The following is a 22,855-nucleotide window of genomic DNA, read 5'->3' as shown; positions in this document are numbered from 1 at the left end:
AACTTACCTGTGCAATACGCCTGCTGGCTCAGGCACAGGAAGCAGCACCTGTCAATTCCTGGAACAGAAAACCAGTCAGCTGGGTTTAAACCCCCTCAGATCTTTGGTCTGCAAGCCATTCATTCATATCTCTTTGATATTGATATTACTCGGCTGTGATTGACAACTTCCACACACCCAGCTGTCTACATTGTTCAAGTCATCTCTCTTCAACTTGAGTGACTTTGAAGTAGTCAGCTGCGAAACTAAGGGCAATGTTTATAAACATCATGCTTTGATTGACAGCTGCTGGACCACGTCAAAGAGAGTTAAGTGCTTTCTATTATTTTCACAGAGTTAAGGGAATTCCAATCACCCCCCCCCCCTCCCCGCTCCCATCACGCTTGTGTGCTCAGCTGGAAATAGACAACTGTATTTGATGTGGTTATTGTTTTGTAAACATTATGGTCAGAGCACGTCAGAGCTATTGAACTATGAAGGAAGATGAATCAAGCAAAGGTGACATTTGTGTGTGTGGAATCTGTCAATCACAGCCCAGTGAGGGACTTGCAGCTCAAGGATCTGAGGGGTTTAAACACAGGTCACTGCTTTCTCTTTCCACAAATTAACAGGTGCTGCTTCCTCTGTCTGAGCCAGCAGGTATATTGCCCAGGTGAGTGTTAGAACAGTTTTTTGCTTTTCACAGACTCTGTCTGGGCTGGTTTCTCTTCTCTGGGGGACTTCCTGACAGGGGTCTTTTTCTGGGGGACTTTCTGACAGGGGTCTCTTTTCTGAGGGATTTCCTGACAAGGGTCTCGTTTCTGGGGGGCCTGTGGGAGGGGGATTTCCCTATTAGGGGGTCTCTGGGGGGTCTCTTCATTTAAGAGGTCTCGGGGGGACACTGGGGGGTTTGGTAGCAGTGGGGTGGGATGGGCACATTTTGTATTGTGTGTGGTGATTGGCCTTGCAGTGTGTTCATCAGTGTGTGTGTCTGCACCATGATATACTGGTGTATATTATGCCAACAGGTATTCCCAGTATGGCCCACCGCGAGGTGCACCACCTCAGCGCCATGCTGGGAATACCTGTTGTCATAATATACACCAGTATATCATGGTGCAGACACACACACTGATGGACACACAGCAAACCAATCCCCACACATGACATCGCAGCCAATCACCAGTTAGAGCACACTCACTATATAGACAGAGGGCATCAGAGTTCCCGCTCATTCGGGATGCAGCTTCTCAGAAGGACAGAGCTTACAGCTTACAGCACAGATCTTCACCATGTGCTGAGTGCATAGACTGGTTAGGACAGGCATAGGTCTTTAGTTTAATCTAGCATCGTGTTAACCCACAGTGAAAGTATGTTCAACAGTTTCTAACTTAATAAAATAGTGTTGTACTATTTTAAATGTTGGTGGCCTGTATGTGTTCCATGGATCCACAGCACCCAACACATCATGATACCAGGAGTTGAGGGATGTTAGAACTTCTTAGACCTACCTGCAAGTGTTCTGCCTTCCACCAGCATACAGCCATCTTGCAAAATGGACAGCGTCTGCCCACCGCCACCGCTCTGCATCACTGGTAACCTAGGGGTCAACTGGAAGATATTCAAACAATGCTTCCAGCTCTACCTTGAAGCCACAGACCGGGAAGCTGCCTCAGACACCAGGATGATCGCTGTCTTCCTATCCACGGCCGGGGAACATGCCATCCACATTTCAAATTCTCTCACCTTTGCTGATGGTGAAGATAAATCAAAATTCAAGACGGTCCTCCTCAAGTTTGACAGTCACTGCAACTTCGAGGTGAATGAAAGTTTCGAGCGCTATGTATTCCAACAGCATATGCAGGGTAAGGATGAACCTTTCCAGTCCTTTCTCACCCACCTCCGCATCCTTGCGCAGTCCTGCAATTACGGGCCCACCTCCGGCTCCATGATACGCGACCGGATCGTTTTCGGTGTTCAGTCGGACCCCCTACGCCAGCAGCTCCTCAAGGTGAGCAACTCACCCTAGCGATTGCCATCGAGAGCTGCGTGATACACGAACATGCCATTGGTCGGTATTCCCACATTCAAGTGGCTGAAACAGCGCGGCAAGGTCCCCACAGGCAGAATGGGTCCAAGACATCGAGCAACTCCAGAGCCTCTGCCTGGATAACGGCGGCCATTTCGCGCACTCCCGCACTTGTGCGCACCGAACGAGGGGATAGCGACGTCGACGAACGTACTGCGCAGCCGCGCACCACGTATGGCCGCACCGCGCATGCACGGTGGCGCAGCGAACATACTGATGCTACAATGTGCGGCAACTGTGGCTCCACCCACGGAAAGCGGCAATGCCCTGCCAAATCCCGACGATGCCTGAGATGTAGCAAACTTGGCCACTAAGCTGCTTTATGCAGATCACCTCAGCCTGCCAACTCTTGTCGCTCCAGCCAGCCTCGCAGGAATGTCCGGGCCATTCAACCCACGGTCACAGAGTCCGATGCGGACCTACTACCTGATATTGACACCGAGGACCCAAAGGCGTCTTTTCGAGTCGGTATCGTTACAAAAAACAGGGTGTCCCCGAAGCAAAGAATCCAGCCTCTATCGGTATACAGCATCAATCCAGACGATGAGTGGTGTGCCACCCTTACGGTCAACCGGTCCCAAATACGATTCCGCCTGGACACTGATGCCTCCTCATTGCCAATCTCATTGCGTGGTCTGACCTCCAAAGCCTTCGTGTTAAACCAGCCATCCTCCCATCAGCCTGCCAGCTATTAGATTATAATGGCAATGCCATTGCTGCCAGCGGCTCATGCCAACTTGAAGTGACACACAGGTCACGCAAAGCCATCCTTCCCTTTGAAATCGTGGGCTCCTCGAAAGCCTCCCTGCTTGGCGTGCAGGCATGCAAGCTGTTGAACCTAGTTCAGAGAGTTCACTCTCTCTCACGCTGACACTCTCTCCAGGGCAGTCAACACTCCATGTGACCCAGCGGGATTTGTCTGCCAGGTTGACGCCCATGTGGCATTCGCGGCCTCCAATCTACTTGCCTCGGATGAATGCCTCGTCCAAATTCAGCGCGAGACGGCGGCTGACCCCTTGCTACAGCGTGTCATGCGCCACCTAACGGACGGGGGGCTCAAGGGCCAATGCCCTCAATTCTATAATGTCAGAGATGATCTGGCGGTAATAGACGGGGTTCTTCTAAAACTGGACCGCATTGTCATCCCACATAGCATGCGCCTACTTGTCCTGGAACAACTACACGAGGGCCACCTTGGTGTGGAAAAGTGCTGCCAACGGGCACGAGAGGCGGTGTACTGGCCCGGCATCAATGAGGACATCGCCAACACAGTGCTCAACTGCCCCATTTGTCAGCGCTTCCAGCCGGCCCAACCACGTGAGACCCTGCAGCCCATGAGTTGGTCACGTATCCATGGACCAAGGTGGGCATCAACCTGTTCCAGGTGCTGGGTAGAGACTATGTCCTGATCGTGGACTACTTTTCGAATTACCCAGAGGTGATACGGTTGCATGACCTCAACTCGTCTGCAGTCATTCGTGCATGTAAAGAAACCTTTGCTCAACACGGCATCCCGCTCACGGTTATGTCGGACAATGGCCCCTGCTTTGCCAGCCAAGAATGGTCCAACTTTGCCAGGCGGTACAATTTTGCCCATGTGACGTCCAGTCCCCTGTACCCCCAATCCAACGGCAAAGCGGAGAAGGGAGTACATATCGTCAAACGGGTCCTATGCAAGGCTGCCGATGCTGGGTCCGATTTCTACCTTGCCTTGCTGGCCTATCGCTCCGCCCCACTGTCCACTGGCCTGTTGCCAGCCCAGTTACTCATGGGTCGCACCCTGAGGACGACGGTGCCGTCCATCCATGTCCCAGACCTCGACCACGTTCCGATCCTTCGCCGGATGCAGATGTCTCGTGCACAGCACAAGGCGGCTCATGACTCCTGTGCAGTTGATCTCCTGCTCTGGCTCCAGATGACAACATCCGCGTCCGTCTTCCGGATGGTGGCTGGTCTGAAACTGCTGTTGTCCTTCGGCAGGTGGCCCCCCGCTCGTTCCTGGTTCGTCTACCTGATGGCTCTATTCTGCGCCGCAATCGACGCGCCCTTCATCTCGTTCCACGCTCGCCACGTGATCCTCCAGTGTCGCCTCGCCCTCCTGCTGACCCTGCCACGGACCATGCAGAGCTCCCTGTCACTCTGCCTCCCCCTGACTTTGACGCAGTCCAGCCCGCTCCTGAACCGGCGGCTCTTGACCCACCCTTGAGGCGGTCAACCAGAATTCGTCGCCTACCTCAGAGACTACATTTATGAACTTTTCGAATTTATGGACTCTCTGAATTGTTTTGTTTCTTTGTTTGATCGTTTCCCTGGTTTGTATATAGTGTTGATCTTGTTACTCTTGTTGCATACTGCTTCTCTGCACCAGGCACCTTCCCATGTAAATAGCTTAGTTCTCATGTACGTAGTCCTGTAAATATGTCTTTGCACCCCACACGTAGTTAGGAACATTCTCACCATGCATTATTTATTGCCACACACACACATACAATTTTTTATCAAGGGGGATGTCATAATATACACCAGTATATCATGGTGCAGACACACACACTGATGGACACACAGCAAGAGCAATCACCACACACAACACCGCAGCCAATCACCAGTTAGAGCTCACTCACTATATAGACAGGGGGCATCAGAGTTCCCGCTCATTCGGGATGCAGCCTCTCAGAAGGACAGAGCTTACAGCTTACAGCACAGATCTTCACTGTGTGCTGAGTGCATAGACTGGTTAGGACAGGCATAGGTCTTTAGTTTAATCTAACATCGTGTTAACCCACAGTGAAAGTATGTTCAACAATTTCTAACTTAATAAAATAGTGTTGTACTATTTTAAGAGTTGGTGGCCTGTATGTGTTCCACGGATCCAGAGCACCCAACACAACACCTGTTGTTAATCTCACCCACGTGATTCCCAGCCCAGGACTGGTGAATCGCACGGGCCCAGAGATTATAGTGCCCGGCCCGCTGGCGCTCGGGAATGAACCTCAATCCCGCCGCCAGTGGGGGGGCTGGAGCTTTGGAAACAAGCGCCGATCCGGTTTCCTTCACGACGCCCAATTCCCCACTGAATCGGGAACCCCGCTACTGGTGGTAAGCAGCGGAGAATCCATTCCATTGTGTAAAGGGTTCATGTTAAATATGTAACCAGGCAGGATTAGATTTGATTGGATTGATTTATTGTCACGTGTACCGAGGTACAGTGAAAAGTATCGTTATGTGTGCAGCTCAAACAGATCATTCCGTACATGATAAAAACATTCATAAGAGGGCAAACATAAAATATACAATATAAATTCATAGACACAGGCATCGGGTGAAGCATACAGGAGTGTAGTCCTACTCAGTAGCGACGATGTGTGAAGAGATCACATCAGTCCATAAGAGAGTCATTCAGGTGTCTGGTAACAGCGGAAAAGACTTTTGTATCTCCTGCCCGATGGAAGAAGTTGGAAGAGTGAGTAAGTCAGGTGGGAGGGGTCTTTGATTATGCAGCCCGCTTTCCCAAGGCAGCGGGAGGAGTAGACAGTGTCAATGGATGAGAGGCGGGTTTGTGTGATGGACTGGGCTGGGTTCACCACTCTCTGTACTTTCTTCCGGTCTTGGGTCGAGCAGTTGCCATACCAGGCTGTGATGCTGCCAGATAGGATACTTTCTGTGGTGCATCTGTAATAGTTGGTAAGAGTCAATGTGGACATGCCGAATTTCCTTTGTTTACTGAGATAGTATGGGCGCTGTTGTGCTTTCTTGGTCGTATCGTTGACATCGGTGGACCAGGACAGATTGTTGGTGATGTGCACACCTAGGAATTTGAAGCTGTCAACTATCTCCACCTCGGCCGACCGTTAGGACCGCGCTTAGCAGCTCCCACTAACGAGGGGGAGCAGCACTTAAACTGATCCTGCAGAACAAACCCCAGACAGCACGCAGCCATGGCACCACGGAGACCAGCTTCACGATTCGGCGATGCTGACCTGACTGGACTAATGGACGCGGTGGAGTCAAGACAGGACACCACGTTCCCGCGAGAGGTTTGGAGGCTCAGCCAGAGGGCAGCCAGTGCAGCCTGGCAGGCAGTGGAATGATCCTTGAGCTCGGGGAGTGTGACAAGGAGGAATGCCTCCCAGTGCTGCAAGAAGCTTAATGACATTCACCTGGGACGAACGGGTGAATTGGCATGGACCGCTGCACCCCCGGGGTCGCCCCCCCCAATGATGCCGCTTGCCTCCCTAATGCAATACCATCACATGCCCAAGCAATCTCTGGCATCCACAAGCCATGATTAGCGTCGTTGCCCACGCTTGCCCCCCACCATGCCACCCCCATCACGATGAATGAAGCGTGCGGCTTACAATGCCCCCTCTGTGTCCCTGCAGGAAAAGTTGGCCCACAATAGATGGGAGAGGACCCAGATAAGCAGCAGGTTGCCGACCTCAGGGTCCTCACCCCTTCCAAAGAACGGGGCCTGCAGATTGCGGGAGGGGCGAAGGGCAGATTGGTCACCAACTTCAAGATTGGCCTGCGCAGCAGAGGTGAGGATCCACCGACCTTCACCCTGATGACCTGTCGCAAATGAATTGTTCATGCATGAATGATGATCCTTCCCTCCCACTGACCACCTGACCATTCTCCCACAGGATCAGAACCCAATGGCACCGGCCCACCTGGGATAGGTCCCACCCTCCCTATGCTTCCCAAGAGAACACTTTGGAGGAGAGCTCCGAGGATGCCACTGCCATCACGTCATGGCTGTCATCCCCTTCCTCTACCAGCGCAGGCACACACACTTTGGTGGGTGACGTTAGTGGACAAGCTTCTGGGGCACAATCTGGTGAGCACCACACGGTTGCAGATGCATAGCAGGTGGAGGTAGGAATGTCCGGGGAGGCAGCAATTGGTGGTATTCTGGATCCCAGGATCCAACTGAGTCCCAGTTAGATGTCGAGCCTCTGCTCCAAGCTATCCCAGATCTTATGCAGTCGATAAGGTGCGACCAAGAGATTCAGAGGGGGATTTCAGCGACACTCTAGTGGGTCCATAGCCGATTGGAGGAGTCCCAAACACTACGGGCGCAGGAGATGGTGCCAGCAATGCGTGGAGTCGCGACCGCAGTGGAGAGCCTGGAGAACGGCGTCAGCAGCATGAGTGGAGGTGTCTGAGGCATAGTTTAGTTCCTGATGACCATGGGCGAACGTCTAGTCAGCATATCCGAGTCACTGGGAACGTGTCCCAGACACAGGTAGATCTTTCCAAGGCACTGCGGAGCATGTCCCAGTCCAAGGTGGGCATTGCAGAGGCACTGTTGTGCATATCTCAGTCTCAGGTGGGCATTGTTGAGGCGCTCCTGAGCCTGTCCCGGTGACTGAGGACCATGCCCCCGATGTAGATAGACATTAGCGAGGCACTGCAGAGCATGGCCCACTCACTGACGACATCCACACCATGGTGTAGACATTGAAGAGCTGCTAGGGCTAGCAGAGCCCATTCCAGCTGCCCCTCCATCCAATGTGACCCCCAGGGCCCCACGGGCACTGACCGGGAGGAGGCCCCCAACGGGGAGACGACGGCAGTCACCAGCCCTCCCGAGTCCATCTCCCTCTGACAATGGGGCGTCTTGGGGTCAGCATGCAGAACATGATGGCATGGCAAGTTATGTGCCACCGGTAAGTCAGCAGGGGTCGTCTGGTCCCAAGCCCTCCAGAGGATGCCCGCCAGGGCCCCTGTCCCTGCTCGAGCCCCAGAATGATTGCAAGGCAAAGATGTTCAGGGCTGTGATGACCTTGTCGGGCACCGGTAGCAGGTATCCTCCTTCTCCACGTAGTGTCAAGTCTGCAAGAACATGGTACAGGTGCCACATCGTCTCCTTGTTGAGGCGGAGACTCCTGCGACACATGCTGTTCATAATCTGTTTAAAAGTCTACCGACACCTTTACACCTTCGGCTGTCGCCGGCCTCCCCCTCTGGGTCGCTCCCCGGCCTGATGGGTGGCCAGCTCTTCAGGGTGTGGGGTGGACCCCTGTACATGGGCTGCCGCCTCAAGCCTCTGTCAACACTCCTGCCGCCGCCTTCTCAGGAGTCTTCCCGCCTGGCCTGCCACCAGCACTGCGATGGAAACTTCCGCGGCTTCCACGATATCACCCACAATGTGATATCTGTAAGGAATTGGAGAGTGGGAGAGGCTAACAATCAGCAATGGCTTCCACCCTTCGACCCTCGAATCCCCTAGGCGTCCCCCACCCTCACATCCCCTGACCAAGGACAATTTAAACTAACACCCATTGTTATGGGTCCGGGTTTACAGAACCCCAAAGTGTTTCATGGAGTTCAACCGACCCACAACTTTTAATAGATTGTGGTGTGGGAAGCACACGGCATACTCTCCAGGTGTGCTACAGCAGAAATGGACAAAATGGTTTTTAAAACAAAACAATGTTTATTCTATGAACTCAAGTTAACCTTTTACAAACAAACATTGAATATCTTAATGCCCATTACTTCAAAGATAACCCCAAAAGACTACAACACTAAATAATCCTTCAAACTGTTCCTTTAAACATCCAAAAGACTTCAAACCTTCAAAAATAAGAACACATTAGGTTACATTCAATATATTTATAGTCTTTGGATTGCAGACATCAACAGGCCAGCTGTGTTTCTTCCTGCAGCTCACAGCAAAACACACAGACACACCCAGCTGCCTTCTCAAACTGAAACTCAAAAAAGCAGAAGTGAGCTCAGCTCCCCCCACCCTCTGACATCACTTCAGTAATATGATCAGCTCCATTTCTTAAAGGTACATTGCTTAAACATCCATTTCTTAAAGGTACTCTCACATGACACCATAATGATGGTAACAGAAGCAGCATCTCCAAAGCTGCCTTATTAAATGCAAACGTGTTTGATCTGCTAATCCTGCAGCTGTTTTGCATCCTGTCCATCAGCAGGGCAGCTTTAAGAAAGAGCCAGTGTCCCTCCAGGAGCTGCTGTGCAAGATATCCTGCCCTCTTCACCCTGCTGTGCACTTAGCACATCATTCTTTCTCTAGTGCCTTGCGCTAAGATATAAAGGAGCTAATCTTTCATTATCGTGCCAACAACTCTATACACCAAAGAGACAGTTGCAGCACCTGAGGAGCAATGGTACAACTGCTCTGCAATGAGACTGTCCGGGTGACCCCTTGCTGTTTAATTTGCTGTGAACTTTCTACATATTTCTCAGAGCTATGTTTTGCTAATGATGCCTAGCAGGATGTACAATTAATGTTCACAAAGTATAAAGTATATTGAATGTGCTGTATGATATTAGCAACAAATCTGTTCATATATTTGCAGCATATTACCCCCTTTATCAAAATAATTAACACATTAATTTAACTTCATTAATGCTTTCATTAATATAGCACAGTGGGATTTTGCACAAGGACACAATACTTTTTTCACGAACACAGCATTGCATTAGTTTCAGTAGCTATTCCTTAAAGCATTCATTGAAGGGTAGTAATTAATTCTATTGTTGATTTTCAGGCTTTCCAGAGTCTACCTCAATGCACTGGACGAAATTCTGCGCATGGAGACTAAGTGTTGATGCGGGGACTGAACTGCGTGCGATAGGCATTCCCATTGAGAGTGCTATTTGGGGAGTAATTCAGGACATGCTAATGTGCCACCACCAGACTGGTGCGAATTCCAAGCAATTCCCAGCCCAGCGGGCGTTCGAACCACTGGGGCCGGAATTAGTGCAAATGAGCCTGGCATCTGGAGCTGTTTTTAAGCACATGATGTACCACGCACTCACTGCAGCCACCAATGTGACTCACAGAAGACCTGTCCCCGCTGAGGTCGGGTGCCCGAGGTAGACCCACAGCTCCATGCCAGTGGGGAGCAGGGAGACACCCTCTTCTCCAGCGTGTGCCGCAGACTCAAACCTGCCCTCCTGAACACAGTCTGGGAGGTGGTAACAGAGGCAGTCAGCGGGAGGAGACAGATAGTGATCTTGAAGGGTGGAGGTCACCGGTGAGAAGGGTGGAGGTCACCGGCAGAGAACCATGGCAGGGCAGGTCGTTCGTCATCCTAAATGGACACCATATTGAAAATGCGTCCAACATCGCTGACTCACCATTGAAGAAAGAAGGTGGACCTCGTGAAAATCAAGCTGGATCTCCAGGAGTACTCTGAGACCAAACGATGGACCACATGAAAAGGACGATGGATGTCCAGGAACGTTCTGAGACTCCAGGACACCAAAACTGGAAGGTCCACCTGTAGACTCTCCCCCCACCCACTGCTATGGTGTTCTGGGCTCCAGGGTTGCCGGCAGCCTCCATCCTGAAATTTGGATGCAGCCTTTGGCATTGTTCAAATGAGGCCTGACATCTGCACACAACATTGTTACAGATGTGTTTCCCACAGGTGTGTTTCCCGCTGATGCCATGGAGAATCGGGCACGAGTGGTTGTGCCTTCATCTGCATACTATATGCGGGATGAAAATGAGCTTCATGCTCGTCCCCAATAGTTTCCTGATCCGCCATGGCTGACACCAGTGGAAGATCACACACCAGCGTAAAACTGCTTTTTTGCCTCCTGCTGAATTCTTGCCCCCCATGCCTACCAATGAACTCGCCAGCAGATGGCATGGGAGAGTTCTGCCCATTATATGGAGGGGAACCTCTTGGGGGTCAGTTCCAGAATGATTTTGTGTCAGCCGTGGTTCAGTGGGCAGCACTCTCAGTTGAATCATAAAGCTGTGGGTTCAAGACCCACCGCAGAACCTGTGCAAAAACATTTAGACTGACACTTCCAGTGCAGTACTGAGGTAATGGTGCATTGTTGGAGGCTCTGTCCTTTGAACGAGGCACCAAACCCCATCTGCCCTCTCAGGTGGACATAAAACTTCTCCTGGCATGATTTCGAAGAGTAGAGGAGGCATATGTTTATGTTATGCATAGGCATATGTTAATACCAATGTTTATCTCTCAATCAATATCCCAAAATAAATTGTCTAGTCCTTATCATATCTCTGCTTGTGGGAGCTTGCTCTGTAAATACTAGCTGCCATGTTTCATACATTACAACAGTGGCTACATTTCAAAAATACTTAATTGGTTGTCAAGTGCTTTGAGTGATGCAATGGTTATGAAAGTTCCTCCACAAATGTAAGTCTTTTTCTTCTTAATGATACATCTGGTGGAGTGGGGATAAAGGGGTCTTTTTCAGAATGACTTGTGGTGTGCCTCAGTGGTCGGTGCTGGGACCACAACTTTTCACAATATACATTAATGACCTGGAAGAAGGAACTGAAGACACTGTTGCTACGTTTGCAGATGATACAAAGATCTGTGGAGGGACAGGTAGTATTGAGGAAGCAGACAGGCTGCAGAAGAACTTGGATAAGCTAGGAGAGTGGGCAAATAAGTGGCAGATGGAATATAATGTGGGAACGTGTGAGGTTATGCACTTTGGAAGGAGAAATGGAGGCCTAGACTATTTTCAAAATGGGGAAATACTTCGGAAATCAGAAGCACAAAGGGACTTGGGAGTCTTTGTTCATGATTCTCTGAAGGTTAACCTGCAGGTTCAGTCGGCAGTTAGGAAGGTAAATGCAATGTTAGCATTCATGTCGAGAGGGCTAGAATACAAGACCAGGGATGTACTTCGAAGGCAATATAAGGCTCTGGATAAACTTTTGAGTATTGTGAGCAGTTTTGGACCCCATATCTGAGGAAGGATGTACTGGCCTTGGAAAGGGTCCAGAGGTGGTTCACAAGAATTATCCCTGGAATGAAGAGCTTGTCGTATGAGGACCGGTTGAGGACTCTGGGTCTATACTCGTTGGGAGTTTAGAAGGGCGAGAGAGGATCTTATTGAAACTTACAGGATACTGTGAGGCCTGGATAGAGTGGATGTGGCGAGGATGTTTCCAGTTGTAGGAAAAACTAGAAGCAGAGGACACAATCTCAGACTAAAGGGACAATCCTTTAAAACAAAGATGAGGAATTTCTTCAGCCAGAGGGTGGTGAATCTGTGGAACTCTTTGCCGCAGAAGGCTGTGGAGGCCAAATCACTGAGTGTCTTTAAGACAGAGATAGATAGGTTCTTGATTAATAAGGGGATCAGAGGTTATTGGGAGAAGACAGGAGAATGGGATGAGAAAAATATCAGCCATGATTGAAGGCGGAGCAGACTCCTGGCCTAATTCTGCTCCTATGTCTTATGGACTTATGGATAAGGAGTGGACACTTGCCTGACATTTCACAGTGCAGAAACAGACATTTGACCAATCAAACTCCTGCTGGTATTTACGCTCCACACAACCTTCCACCCCGATCCCGTCATCACATCCCATCAAGTGTATTGTTCTGTTGTTTTCTCCCTTGTGTTTATCACACTACCTTATATATACATCCGATTCTATCCACTCTCTGGGCCACAATTGCATTCATTCATCATTATCTTATATTTTTGACCTCTACCTTTGAACATTTTCTTGTCCACTTTAACAATTGTAAGTATCCTCCGTTGCCACATTGGGCCAGGTCCTCTGGATTGAAGAAATGGGATGTTTTCCTGCATTATTTCATGCCAAGTAAATGTAAACTATGCATTTGAACTTTACAGCAGCTCCATTTAAAGATTCTTCAGCACAGTGATGAGTCAGATACTTGGCTGACAGAAAAGAATCACTTTGCTGCAAACTATAGTTTCTGGGCAGGCATCCTCAGTGATGACTTTCAACTGCCTGCTGCTCATCATTTGCCCACATTTAAAAATCAGAGACAGGGCTGAGGCACATCAGCTGCATCGTTGACACCCAAAACCTGTCCAATGCAAATTCCAGGCGGACCTGTGTATGGGTAAACAGTCGACTCTCAAGTTTGGACACAAGACTGAAACTCAGGGTCCTAGATTGATGATAGAGCCCTACTTGCAATGTTCAGGTATAACTGGTCTGAACATGTACTGATTCGGCATTGAGCAGCCAGACCAACTATCTTAAGGAACCAGTCAAGATATTTTGGTTGGGATCATTTTTGTGCGGCCAAAAGGAACCATTTCACTCCTCCTGGCATGACACAAATACCACAGCCCTGATTCAACCTCTACTGGGATCAGCTCTTCCCCCCCAGACTGTTGGGCAATGAAATATTCCTTCCACAACTTGCACACTGCAGCAGGGTATTAGTTTGGAACCTGAAGCTTGCTGGTGGGTTTCAAATTGGACCCTGAGTCTCAACGATTGAGATTGGACATATGGAACAAGCACTCAACTGACTTCACAAGTGTTTTGGGCGGAGGTCCCCAGTCTCCGTTCAATTGCAGTGAATGACTCAAAGAGGGATAATTCGGATGAATAAAGTTTGCAACGGCCTTTTATTTTTGGAAAGAGAAAATTTTAACCACTTCAAATATCTAGCATTAGAATAGTCTGGTTTTATACAAATGTTATACAATAGACTTCAGCAAAGTTGCAATGATTATGTGACTGGATATTGTTATTGTTATTAACTGCAAATAAAATATTAAAGACAAAAGATGTACAGTGGGATTCTCTAACCCCCCGCCGGGTCGGGGAATCCCCGGGGGGCGGCGCGAATCCGTCCCGCCGCCCCGACGCCGGCTGCCTTATTCGACGGCATCGTTTTTCGGGCGGGGGCACGGTTCACGCCACACCGGTCGGGGGCCGTTGGCCGCGCCCCCCCCCGGCAATTCTCCAGGCCCCGGCCGGCCATTTCTGGCTAGTCTCGCCAGCGTGGGTTACACATGGTCCCACATGGCAGGACCTGGCAAGTAAGTCGACTGGGGCAGTCCTTGGGAGTGAGGGGTTCCGACCCCGAGGGGGCCCCGCACGGTGGCCAAGCCCGCAATCGGGGCCCACCGATCTGCGGGCAGGCCTGTGCTGTGGGGACACTCCTTCCTTCCGCGCCGGCACCTGTAGGACTCCGCCATGGCCGGTGAGGAGAAGAGAACCCCCGTGCATGCGCCAAAACACACCAGTGATTCCGTGCATGTGCGAGATCATGCCGGCCCTTTGGCGCATGCGCGGAATTGCGCAATCCCTTCGGCGCCGGCTGCCGCGGCACCAACCCCTCCGGCGCCCACCTAGCCGCCGGAAATGCTGAGAATTCGGAACTTTCGGGGCTGTTGACGCCGGAGTAGTTCGCGCCGGTTTTCCCGCCGGCGAGGGGACCTAGTCCCCGGAAAGGAGAATCCCGCCCGTAATCTCAACATTATTTTCAATATAAATTTTTGAAGGATATAAGATGTGCATGTGCATTGAAATTAAAAGCACTGTGTTTAATTGTTTAAATTACATGATGTTACAGTTAATTCTGTGCACATTCTGCATTAATAGATGAAATAACATTCATAGGATTTAATGATTCCTCTTTGACAAGATAACAAATTGCGCATGATTCAAGCATCGTACAAATATGTAACCAAGAGAATAGATAAGTATCTATAGTAATATCAAAACAGGAAAGCAATTAACAGATTAGTGGAAGATGAGGTTATAATCATAACATGGAAAAATGCCTTCATCTATCCTGGAGGGAGAGATTACAGCTTTATAATTATAACCACAGAATAAAAATCAATGATCGGACATATGATAAGATTTGTTTGGAATGATTCATCCAGATGTATTATGTGAATTACTTTCAACTGCATTAACAAAAAAATATTTTGTGGTTAATGACTACCCATTAATACCAATGAATAACTACCCACTGTTTCCACTTTGTACGTGTGACTATTCCCTACCTATCCCATGCCTCACATGGCCCAACAAATCCTGGAGAGGTCTTGAGCAGAAGATCTGAGCAGAGCAGAACTTCCACCCAGCCATTGCTGCTGGAAATTGGGCAATAAGCTATTTTAAATCTTTAGGTATTTTGGCCAGGTGCCCACATCATTTATAGCGCCAAGTGGGAGCTACCCAAAGTGTGAGAGGCAGATTTCAACACAGCACCTTGCATCCACTCCAAAATCTTTTTCAACAAGTGCTAGCGGTTTCTACTGCTGGCCAACTGCATTGCAAAACATGACTTCTGTTGTGTATTCATGTTTGCTCCTGGTTGGGACAAGGTCACTTTAAGAGTCTGATCACATGACATATTGATGACATCATCGGCCATTTGTATGGGCAAATGGCCAGTCTACCCGAACAGCCTGTGGAGTAAACATCTTTCCAATAAAGCTTTTGTTTGGTTTTTCATGGTCTCCAAGCCTATCCTTTAAAAATACCACAAAGAAAACTGGTGATGAGATCAGAACCATGTTGATAGACTCCCGGAGAACTAAAAAGAAATAGAAAAATTGTCGATCCATGCACAGACATCCGAAAAGGATTAAGAAGCAAAAAACCTTGCTCTACCAAAGCTGGTAATGGAGGGGTGCCAAATATCGGTAGCAGCCATCAAAGGAACCATCATTGAAACGTACAATTTTGGAGGAAGCAATATCAAAAAGAAGCTTGCCACATGCTCTGCCCGGAAAGATCTGGAACAGTACAGGAAGCACTGTGAGTAACAAGTATCCTGCAACAATAATTTAGAGCTGGGAGTGTTCCAAAACTCGGAAGGAAACAGGGTGTGCTCAGAGATACCTTGTATGGAAAAAGAAGCAAGATAGTGCGAAACCTTTTATGGCACATCGTGCTCACACAATCCCAACTTGCCTGAGTAAAATGTTGGGTGAGGCGGGGGAGGGAGGGGGGGACATTCAACCTCCTGTGAAGTCAGGTGCAGCCATAAAAAACAGACTTTAAAACGTATGATGAGATTGTGAAGATATTCCAGAGCCACTTCTCAGATAAACCTTTGGTCACTGCAGGGAGATTCCGATTCCGTAAATTTAATCAACAAGAAGGTGAAGCAATCTCACAGTTCATCGCCACTTTGAAGAAATTAGCCAAATATTGTGAATTTGGAGTTGTCTTGAACGATACCATTAGAGACAGACTAGTGTGCGGGTTAAGAAGCAAAGTTATCTGATAAAAGGCTGTTGACAGATAGCAACTTAAACCTAAAGAAGGCTTTAGAAGTCACAATCTCTATGGAATTAACAACTTAGGAAGTCCAACAATTAGGTTCGAGCACTAGAATCCTTAAAATGTCAGCTGAGACCCAGACACAGGCACAGGTTCGAAATTGCGATTGATGTGCAAAAACTGGAACCCCTGTCTGCTGCTGTGAAGATGTAAAATACAGGTATTGTGTTAAAAATGGGCACATCGAAAATCTGTGTTAGGGAGAGAAACAAGTTTTAAACAAGAACTATAAAAAAACAAGGACCGATTGTCTCAAATTGAAAACCGAATAGAGGGAAAAGGATCCATGTGATACAAAAAAGGTAGTAAAAAGGAGAAGAATCACAGTCAGGTGATGAACTGTCATTGAACATATTGGCTATTTCATGTGCAACAAACTATTACTTGGTCACTTCTTTACTGGACGGACAGCCGGTGAAAATGGAGGTGCCTTTGTAAAAGCCCTAATTAAGGCACCTGGAGCAGCAGATTCATTGGTACCAGAATCTTGGGTTGGCTGAAGGCCAGCATTTCAGCAAAGTTCACCTGAGTTAAGCTTATCTCCAGATAAATGTAGACCCAGATTCACAAATATATTTGACAATCATGACACACAAGGGGCAATTCAGATATAAAGAACTTCTGTTTGGCGTAATGCCTGCACCTGCGTTGTTTCACCGTGCCATGGATCAAATTCTAAGTGAACTAGAAATTGTCCAGTGCTACTTCGGGGATAAATGTGAATTTTTCAAATCTTCTATTGAATACCTGGGGAACATCATAGATGGAAATGGACTGCACAAGTCGCCTTCAAAAGTAAAAACCATAACTAAGGCACCTGGACCACAAAATGTAAATCAGCTTTGATCGTTTTTGGGATTATTAAACTATGAGGAAAGGTTTGACCCTAATCGAGCAATAATTTGCAAGCCTTTACGTAACTTATTGTGTCAAAACAGGAAATGGAAATAGGTGGATCAGTGGGAGAACCCCTTCGTACAAGCAAAAGAGGTACTACCAAAATCAGATGTCCTGAAACAATTTGATTTGAAGTTACCATTGCAACTGGCTTGTGACGCATTGCATTATGGGGTGGAAGCAGTGGTTTCTCACATAATGCCCAATGGTGAATAGAAGCCAAAAGCGTTTGCATCAAGGTTCTTGAACGAAGCAGAAATTATCCAACCACAGATAGAGAAGAAAGCTAAAGGCCCCATTTTCGGAATCAAACATTTTTTACCAATACCTACATGGAAGAAAATTTACTTCACTACTGAATCATCAACCATTGACAACAATACTTGGCACGCACATCGGCACGTCAGATGCAAAGATGGGCATTGCTGTTATTAGCACATACATGCATGATAAAATATCCATAGAATCTGTATAATCCCTACAGGACAGAAGGAGGCCTTTAGTCCATCAAGTCTGCACTGCCTCTCCAAAAGAACACTTTACCAAGGCCCACTCTCCTGTTCCATCCCCTGTGACCCTGTAACCTCACTTAACCTGTACATGAAAAATGAAATGAAATGAAAATCGCTTATTTTCACAAGTAGGCTTCAAATGAAGTTACTGTGAAAAGCCCCTAGTCGCCATATTCCGGCGCCTGTTCAGGGAGGCTGATACGGGAATTGAACCCGCGCTGCTAGCCTTGGTCTGCTTTACAAGCAAGCTATTTAGCCCACTGTGCTAAACCAGCTCCGATGACACATCTTTGGACTGTGGGAAGGAACCGGAGCACCCGGAGAAAACCCACGTAGACATGGGGGAAATGTGCAAACCCCACACAGGTGCTCAAGGACAGAATCTAACCTGGGTCCCTGGTGCTGTGAGGCAGCAATGTTAACCGTCTAATCATGATAATCGTCAAGCAAATCTCCATGGGAAGGCTGATGGACTCTAGATTACATTTGCCTAATGAGTCGTCAGTGAATAGTTCGAGTGGTAATATTTTCTAATTTGAAGAAGTCGATAAAACTCCTGTAACCATAGAACAAGTTAAGAAGTATATCAGAAATAATCCACTGCTGTCAGAAGTTGTGGACATAGTACCTCACGGCGAGACTGTGGGAGCTAACCTGGAGTTGAAGCCATGTGTTACCCAAAGACTCAAATCATCTGTACAGGTTGTCTCCTCTGGAGAATGAGTGTCACCATTCCACCATTGTTAAGGAAACATGTCCTAAATCAACTGAATGAATCATAGAATCATAAAATTTACAGTGCAGAAGGAGGCCATTCGACCCATCGAGTCTACAATGGCCCTTGAAAGGACAACCTACCTTGGGCCCACACCTCCACCCTATCCCCGTAACCCAATAACCCCAACTAACCTTTAGACACTAAAGGGCAATTTAAGGTGGCCAATCCATCCAACCTGCACATACTTGGACAATGGGAGGAAACCAGTGCACCCAGAGGAAACCCACGGAGACATGGGGGAAAGTGCAAACTCCACACAGACAGTCATCCGAGGCTGGAATTGAACCCCGGTCCCTGGAGTTGTGAGGCAGCAGTGCTAACGGGCTGTGCCACCTTGTCCTTCCGAGAATGAAGGAGGTAGCCAGAAGCTATTTTTGGTGGCCAGAGCTCAATAATGAAATGGAGGAGAAGGTGGGCATGCGTTCGGCTTGTGCAAAGGTTTGAAACCTGCTACCACTAGAGCCATTACACCCATGGGAATGGCCAGAAGGGCCATGGCAAAGAGTCCATATAGATTATGCCGGAACACTCGAAGGACAAATGTTTTTCATTGTGGTGGACATGCACTTGAAATGACCATTAAGAAGATTATGTCCTCAGAGAGAATAATAGAAAGATTGGATGAGATTTTTGCAAGACCCTGTTACCCTGAACAACTTGCGAGCGACAATGGGCCATAGTTCATTTTGCAAGGACTCAAAGGAGAACAGCATCCAACACATCCGATCCGCTCCTGATCATTCTGCCACAAAGAGGCTGGCTAAAAGGTTTGTCCAGACAATGATGCTGTCATTGAGAATAGCTCGTGAGTAAGGGTCATTGTCTAAACGACGAAGCCAATTCCTGATGACACACAGGAATACAACACATTCGACAATTCAAAGTTCTCCAGCATTAGCAGGTAGAATGTCAGTTATGAACAGCTTTTGCATTGCTGAAGCCACCTATGACAACAGGAATTGTCAGGTTTTGCGACATGAGAACAGGGCTAAATGCTGTGTTTTTGAGAAAGATCAGGAAGTACTGGCAAGGAACTACATTACCAATGAGAAGAGGATGCCTGCCATTATCTTCAGGGGCTGGTTTAGCACTGAGCTAAATACCTGGCTTTTAAAGCAGACCAAGGCAGGCCAGCAGCACGGTTCAATTCCTGTACCAGCCTCTCTGAACAGGCAGTGGAATGTGGCGACTAGGGGCTTTTCATAGTAACTTCATCTGAAGCCTACTTGTGACAATAAGCGATTTTCAGTTCATTTTTTTCATTTCTTAGCACAGACAGGACCAGTCTCCTACACCGTTCAAACTCGGGATGATGTGGTGTGGAGGAGACACGCTGATCAACTTTTAGCAACTAGAACTAGTTTGTCAGAGACAGAGTCAACTGAGAGTCTGCAACAAACTGTGTCCAGTGAAAACCCAGACATTGCTGAGAACCTGACAATGCCAGAAACAACTGTGGAACACAGAACCCCAGTTGGGGACTCTTCAACACCAAGTCAACCTATGAACACTACGTCAGCATCGGTTGAGACAACTATGGATGACGTCCAAACTAAACCATAAACACAAAAGGTTACAGTCAACACGATAAAGCCGACGTCTGAGGTTCGCTGACAACCACACAGAAATCGATGTCCTCCAAAAAAGTCTAACTTATTGACAGTTGTATTTATTACTTGTTCATGTTGTACATTTTGATTGTTAATGTTATATTGTGTTATATTGCAGGACCCTCCAGTATAAAGAGGGAGGAAAGTTATGCGTTCATGTTTGTTCCATTGGAGCAGGGTCACTTTAAGAGTCTGATCACATAGTGTATTGATTACATCGTCGGCCATTTGCGTGGGCAAATGGGCACTCTATCCTAACAGTCTGTAGAGTGAACATCTTTCCAATAAAGCTCTTGTTTGTTTGTTCCCTTGTGGTCTGCAAACCTATCCTTTAAAAATACCACAATAGACAAGGGTAGTGGGCTCAGGTAGGATGCTCTTTTGAAGGCTCAATGTAGACTCGATGGGCCAAATGGCCTCCTTCTGCATTGTAGGGATTCTATGATTCCATAATGCAAAATTTACGAAAACAAATCCACCACCGTAATACATGACACAAAGAATTCTTGGGCAGCATTGCTATGATGACAGCGAAACAGCAACTTTTATTCATATAACTCCTTCAACATCATGAAACATCTGAGAGCACCTCAGAAGAGCATTCCAAGACAAGATTTGCCACCAAGCCACATAAAGAGATATTAGAGCGGATAACCAGAGGTTGGTCATTTACTGTTGGAGGAATCCATATATGTTGGAGGTTTGTGGGGATAGAGGAAGTTACAAAGGTAACTCGGAGTGAGACCATGGAGAATTTGAAAACTCAAGTGAGAATTTTAAAATCGAGACAACCAGTGTAGGTCAGTGAGTTGATTGAAAAAAGGGACTTGCGCAAATAAGAGCAAGGGCATCAGAGCTTTGGATGACCTGCAGTATAAAGTGAGAATGTGGGAGTCTGGTCAGGAATGCATAGGAATAGTCTTGTCTAGAGATAAGAGCAGCATGGATGATGCTTTGTGAAAGATGAACTAAGACATGGATTCCTGTATATCTCAAAGGCCACTACCTCTCATAGGAAACATAGGAACATAGGAACAGGAGTAGGACATTCATCTGCTCAAGCCTGTCCTGCCATTCAGTGAGATCATGCCTGATCTTTGACCGCACTCCAGAGATCTGCCATTGATCCATATGCTTTCATATCTTTGCTTAACAAAAATCTATCTCAAGTTCAAAAATAACAACTGATGTAGCTTCAACTGCTGTTTGAGGGAGAGAATTCCAAACCTCTACTACCCTTTGAGTGAAGACGTTCTTCCTTACATCTCACCTGAACGTTTTATTCCTAATTTTTAGACTATGCCCCCGAGTTTTAGAATTTCCAACCAGTGGAAATAGTTTATCTTTATCTACCCTGTCTTCCCTTGTTAATATCTTGAATACTTCGATCAGATCACCCCTTAACCATCTAAATTCTAGCGAAAGCCGATCTAATTTGAGTAATCTCTCCTCGTAACTCAGCCCTTGTAATCCAGGTATTATTTTTGTAAACCTATGTTGCACTTACGCCAAGGCCACAACATCCTTCTTTAGGTGTGGTGCCAAGAATTGCTCACAGTACTCCAAGTGGGGTCTAACCAATGTTTTGTATAGTTGCAGCATAACCCCTGCCTTTATATTCCAATCCTCTCGATATGAAGACTAGCATTCCATTAGCCTTCTTGATTATTTTCTGCACTTATTCCTGGCATTTTAAGGATCTATGCAGCGGTCAAGTCTCTTTGGACATCCACTGTACATTTAGAAAGTACTCTGTTCTATCCTTTTATGGTCCAAAATGGGCGGCATGGTAGCGCAGTGGTTAGCACTGTTGCTCCACAGTGATAGGGTCCCAGGTTCGATTCCCGCTTGGGTAACTGTCCATGTGGAGTCTGCACGTTCTCTCCCTGTCTGTGTGGGTTTCCTCCGGGTGCTCCGGTTTCCTCCCACAAGTCCCGAAAGACATGCTTGTTAGGTGAATTGGACATTATGAATTCTCCCTCAGTGTACCCGAACAGGTGCAGGAGTGTGACCACTAGGGGATTTTCACAATAACTTCATTGCTTTGTTAATGTCAGCCTACTTGTGACAATAATAACGATTATTATTACCTCACCTTTGCCTACATTAAATTCCATCTGCCACATTTTGCCCATTAACCTAGTCTGTCAATATCTCCTTGCAATTTTATGCTGTCATTTTGGCTGTCTACAATGGCACCTGACTTTGTATCATCAGCAAATATGGATATGTGACTTTTTATGCTATCATCCAAGTCATTGATGAATAGTATGAATAATTTAGGCCCCAACACAGATCCCTGTAGTTCATCACTAGTTCCCTGCCAATTAGAGTAATTACCCATTGTCCCTCTCACTGTCGCCTGCCATGCAATCAGCTTCGTAACCATGTCAATAATTTGCCCTCACCTCCGTGGACTTCCACGTTAGTTAACACTCTCTTGTGAGGGACTTTATCAAATGACTCCTGGAAGTCCATATAAATGACATCCATCGACATTCCCCTGTCCACTACCTTAGTCATCTCTTCAAAAATTCAATACAATTAGTCAGGCGTGGCCTTCCCTTCACAAATTTCCCTGATTGACCAAAATTTTTCAAGGTGTTCAATTACCCCATCCCTGATTATAGACTCCTGCAAATTCCCCGCCACAGACGTTAAGCTAACTGGTCTGAAATTCTCTGGTTTCCCCCTTTCACCCTTCTTAAAAAGTGGAGTGACACGTGCAGTTTTCCAATCCAGAGGGACTACTCCTGAATCTGGAAAACTCTGGAAGATTATAATTATGACATCTACAATGTGCTCCCTTACTTCCTTTAACACCTTCGGATGGAAACCATCAGATCCTCGGGATTTATCCCTCTTAAGTTCCATTAATTTCTTAGTTTCTGATGCTGCACTTAAGTTAATTGTATTAAGTCCCTGTCCTGTGTCGACTAT

General features: G+C 47.4%; 1 protein-coding gene across 9 annotated transcripts in view; it reads left to right on the top strand.

Moving 5' to 3' along the window:
- Positions 1-22,855, top strand: part of LOC140428486 (receptor-type tyrosine-protein phosphatase T-like) — a 1,877,905-nt gene that overhangs the window by 461,950 nt on the left and 1,393,100 nt on the right. The window lies entirely within an intron of this gene.

Source organism: Scyliorhinus torazame, chromosome 8, assembly GCF_047496885.1.
Source record: "Scyliorhinus torazame isolate Kashiwa2021f chromosome 8, sScyTor2.1, whole genome shotgun sequence".
NCBI classification, from domain to species: Eukaryota; Metazoa; Chordata; class Chondrichthyes; order Carcharhiniformes; family Scyliorhinidae; genus Scyliorhinus; species Scyliorhinus torazame.
The sequence above is the reverse complement of the archived record's forward strand: the minus strand, read 5'-3'. Positions and strand labels throughout refer to the sequence as shown.